The 4,872-nt window shown below is 42.9% G+C and overlaps 1 long non-coding RNA gene across 1 annotated transcript; it reads left to right on the top strand.

Moving 5' to 3' along the window:
• The first annotated feature begins 1,760 nt into the window (after positions 1-1,760).
• Positions 1,761-2,701, top strand: LOC132330245 (uncharacterized). The gene is made up of 2 exons (XR_009487251.1): positions 1,761-2,053; positions 2,639-2,701. It is a non-coding gene; the product is annotated as an uncharacterized LOC132330245 (long non-coding RNA).
• Positions 2,702-4,872: the final 2,171 nt, after the last annotated feature.

Genomic DNA, 4,872 nt, shown 5'->3' with positions numbered 1-4,872 from the left:
AAATTCACACAGATCTGCTCTGAAGAACTGGATTTCCAATGCAGAGATGAGTGGCATAACCAAGGCTTGGCTATCCCACCTCATGTTTAGGGTTAGGGGCCTTGTTCAGTAAACCTGTAGCTCATTTATTCTCTGCCTGAATGTTCCTAGAGCCCATTATTGCTCTGCAGTCTCCTCTCTCACATTAAAATCATGGGGACCTACCTCTTAGTTTAATTTAAAGATTATTGTCACTGATTTGGGCTCTTCCCAGGTCTTAGAGCTCTGTGGTTAGTAGTCATCAGTGATAATTCGTCTCAATATCTGGGGTTTTAGGAAAAAAAGCCTTGTATCTTAGTCACACGGGTCTTCTGCTCTTTTCCTTTATTTAAAAATGAAGAGGTTGCCAGAGGCCACACCTTGTGGAGAGGTGAGTGCTTAGCCATGATTCATATGTTTATGAACCTGTTGTTCTTGGGAAGAGTTCAATACTGAAAAAAAGCCCCACTCAAAAGTGAAAAAAACCCACTCAAAACATGATTAAATATTAATTCTAAAGGTGACTGCCTGGTTGGCTTTCAGGCAATGTCAGGTTCCTAAAGTCGAAAATCAAAAGGTTTTTAAAGATCTGAAATTCCCATTAAAATCTGTGGTTTAGCAGCCTAAATCCAATTGAAATGCAGTGTAATTAAGACTTCCAAGGCACTTGGGGTTTGTTTCTAAGAAATTATGACCTGTAGGCAACTTGCAGCATTTTCAAGGGACTATGTAATTTTAAAACTATGAATACTGGTCATTTCTGTCAGGGACCTTAGAAAACCTCTGTAAAAATGCATATTCCTTAAGAAAAAACTTATTTTTTGTGGTACCAACACCCAGCTAACACAGCTTCTCACTTGAACAGGTCCCTCATAGTTTCACTGAGATTGTTGTTGAGCTACTCCTGTGAAGGTGGGAAAAATATTATGTGAGAAAAGGTGGTGGGACCATTTGTCTTTGACTTCTTTCCTCATGGAGATGCTAAGTATCCCACTGATGCAAAAGGGTCGGAGAGAGCAAAATGTGCAAATAATTTAATAAGGAAAAGAATTGTAAGACAGAAACTCACCAGAGTAAGGACAATAGAGTAGAAAATGCCATAAAAGATAATAGGCTTAGATGAATTGGCATGTGTTAGTGATTATGCAATCACTCATTTCCCACAGATTTCTTTTTATAGGAAACCTTGGAAAATCCCTGAAGAACTGACCGAGTCATTTAACCACAACAGGTTTCTTTTCAACATGGCTGGGAGTGGGCGAGGAATATTTTCACATATTTGTGCACTGCTGGCTTGTTTGGAAGGGCTGGAAGCAGCAGAGGACGACGGAGGACGGTGACTCAGCCCCACGGCGAGCGGGGCCTCCTGCCACCCTCCACGTGGGGACCAGCCAGCCCAGATCCAAGTGGGAACAATCTCATGTGATCCGGAGCTTTGAGGTTTGGTCCGTGGCTGATGAGATAGGTGCTGTAGAGGCTGAGGAGAGGGGATTTTGCTCCCAGATCCGGGCTGGATGTGAATCCCTCTGGCTGGCAGGGAGCAGCTGAGCTCTCCTCGGTCACTGGCAGAAGCAGCCCTTTGCTTCCTTGCTGTCATAGGCTGTTTAAATACTTGTGTTTCTGACAACAATTTTCCTTCACCACTGAGCTAAGGAAAACAAGACCTTGAGCTGCACTTCTGAGTTTCTTAAAGATTTGTTTTTCTCCTTTCTTTCTTTTTTTTTTTTTCTCCTTTTCAAAGAGGCTGTTTTCCTTGCATTCTTCAGAGCAGCTTCTCACAGCCTCAAAATGTCCTTGCTGCTTCGAGATGTGTCACAGGTGGAGTCACCCTTCACCCTTGCTCCAATCCCAGCCCCCCTCATGCGTGTGACGTCTCTCTCAGATTCTCCTTCTGCTGAAGCTTCCTGGTGCTGGACTCGATGATCCTGGTGGATCCTTTCCAATTTGGGATGCTCCATGACTCCACCATTTGCTCTGCTCAGCCCTGTGGAACAAACATGCCCAAGCCACAATAGTGAAGGGAGGAAATGAGCAGGTTTGTAGAGTTTCATGGAGATTTGTGGCCCTAAAAAAATGCACCCTGGGTCAGGGAAGGTAAAATGGGGTTTAATCGCACCCATTTCATAAGAACCTTCAAAGCATAAATGTGCTGGCATCACTGAAATTATCTTAGTTGGGTGCAAGCTTTTATTCTTTTTTCAATATAAGTAGCAATATGAAATGCTGAAAGGCTTTGCATTCCAAGTCATTTTAAAAGAATGAAAAATAAAATCATTTGGAGGATCTGGATCTCCCTCATGTTTCAGCTTTCAAATCCAGAATTCTGATGTCTGAGAGATGTAATAAATCAAAAGCATTCACCAGGTTACAGACATTTCTGAATATGAAGTAGTTTATTATTAGAAAAAAAAAAAACAAAACAAAAGAAAGCTACCACTAAATCCTGCAAGTGATTAAAAATGGTCATTAAGAGCATTTGCAAATATTTTATCTTAGCTTAAGTTAGATGGGCACAATTCTGACTGAGACATGATTTTTTTTTCCCCCTTTTAGCTACATTACTAAGCCAGCTATGAATAGCAATGTTTTCATTTGTAAGAAACATTGTCTCTCTTCTCAGTTTCAGCTCTCTCCTGTTGGAGTTTGACCTGCAGTACTTGGAAAAAAAAAAAAAAAGAAAACAGGTGAGGGGCTATCCTAGAGAGTTTGATCAACCCCTTCTAAAAATGCCAATACCTCACTTAACCCTTCCCCTTCCTTCAAAATATCAGCAAACAACATCAAAACCAGCTTGCTGTCCTCTACAGAAGGGTGGGCACCCGATGGTGGGGCTCACCTGGTGGCTTCAGGTCACCAATAATGGTCCAGAGTCGAGAGTTGTGCCTGAGTTTGTTTCTCCCACAGTGTCTGAGCTGATCATGGTTACATGAAATAAGAAAAGCAGTCAGCTCCAGTTGGCTCAGGGCAGAGCTTCTAAAAGAGAAAATTTCTTGACAGTCACACAATAAATTTTAAAAAGTTGTCATCAGTGAAAGCTGTGCATGATGGTTCTCACCTACGTTTGATCAAAAATGGCTCATGATTTCAGGTTCCTTTGAATTGGTCACTGAAAATGGTGCTGCTATCTCTGCTCCTATTTTCGTTTTCTTAGAATCATAGAATGCTTTGGGTTGGAAGGGACCTTAAAGTTCATCTTATTCCAACCTCCCTGCCAGGGACACCTCCCACTATCCCCGGTTGCTCCAAGCCCCATCCAACCTGGCCTTGGACACTCTCAGGTATCCAGGGACAGCCACAGCTTCTCTGGGCACCCTCACAATCCTCACAGGGAACAATTTCCTCCTAAAATCTATCCTAAAACTACTCTTCTTCAGCCTAAAGGCATCCACCCTTGCCCAAAGTCCCTTTCCAGTTCTCCTGAAACCCCTTTAGGCACTTAAGTGTCTCTAAGGTCTCCCCAAAACCTTCTCCAGTCTGAGCAACCCCAACTATCTCAGTCTGTTGCCTCCCTTCAATCTTTCCATGGTTTTTGTCTGTGATTACAGTCTCCGTGCATGCCCTCAGTGGCCAGGATGCCAAGTTTTAAAGTCTTTTGCAAGTATTTCTGAAATATTTTTGCAGTTAGAAAAGGTAAACTCCGAGTTGCCCGTCATGTTTCCTTCCACAGGACGTGGACACCAGCCGGAGTTCCTCTTGCAGCAGTGCACTGAACCAATCAATGCCTGTGATTCTGAAGCAGTGTTAATCTAAAGCAACGAGTTCTGAATAATGTTTATTAACTATATTTTAATGACTTGTCAGTTTTCTAAAACACATGCTGAAGTATTTTAGAAATCACTTAGTAAATGCAGTTTTAATTCTGCTCCCATATTCATGGGCTGCTACTTACTTTGAAAAAAAAGAGAGATTAGAAGGTTCAGATTTAGAGCAGCAAATTGCTCTGCTAATCTGCAGGTATTTCTCTTCTTGATATGGCCACTAATGTCTAATCTTAGCAACGCAGGCTCCATCATTGTGCTTTTTCATTAGAGCTGCAATGAACTGTGTGCCAGGGACTTGAACTCTGGTGACAAGCTGCTCCGAGCCTGCGAGCTTTCACAGGAAAATGTTCTGTGCGAGTCTAAAATGATCCTGTTAAGTTTGTGCAAAAGATGGGGAGTTCACCATATGAGCTCTGGTAGGAACTGAGTGCCTGTGAACCTCTGGGCAGCGTGAGGTTAGGGCTGGCCACGGACAGGAGTCTATGCCATGAAAAGTGTTCAAACCTTTTAATTTGTTTCCATTTCTCATGAGACAGAAAAAAAGAAAACCTTGGGAATTAAACTCTTTTCCTGCAAAATGTCATGGAACAAGGCTATGGAGCACGTCTTTCCTTCTGGATGCTGTCAGCAATGTTGGGAATGCCTTCGGAGTCTGGATTTGGACCTGGACACCCACCACCCCTGGGGCGTGTACATCAGGCTATGGGTGAGTCTGGATTGGCTTCTTCTGTCATTCCTCTGGCTATCCAAGCCCCTCATCCCAGACTTAAAATCCTGGCAATGACATTTTTTGAGAAAAAGCAACGTCTCTGTGAAAGTTTCAATGCTATAATAATTCTTTCAGCTGGAGTTTTGGAGAACTCTTTTTGCTGGAGGTTTTAATGGTTGTGCCCGGTCTGTGACCTCAGTGTTATGATGTGCCCTTGTGTGACTCGTTGTCCCTCTCCTTGGAGCATGGAACAGACTGGTTTTGGTAGGGAGCTCAGTAATGAGAGATGGTCATTGATATTTATTTCCTTATAAACTGGGGTGCTGCTCTTGAAAGGGAGCAATTTGGAAATCCTCACCTAGAGGTGAGAAGTACTTCCAGGGG

This window comes from Haemorhous mexicanus, chromosome 8 (genome assembly GCF_027477595.1).
Source record: "Haemorhous mexicanus isolate bHaeMex1 chromosome 8, bHaeMex1.pri, whole genome shotgun sequence".
Taxonomy (NCBI): Eukaryota; Metazoa; Chordata; class Aves; order Passeriformes; family Fringillidae; genus Haemorhous; species Haemorhous mexicanus.
Note: the sequence above shows the minus strand (reverse complement) of the source record. Positions and strands in the feature narration are given on the sequence as shown.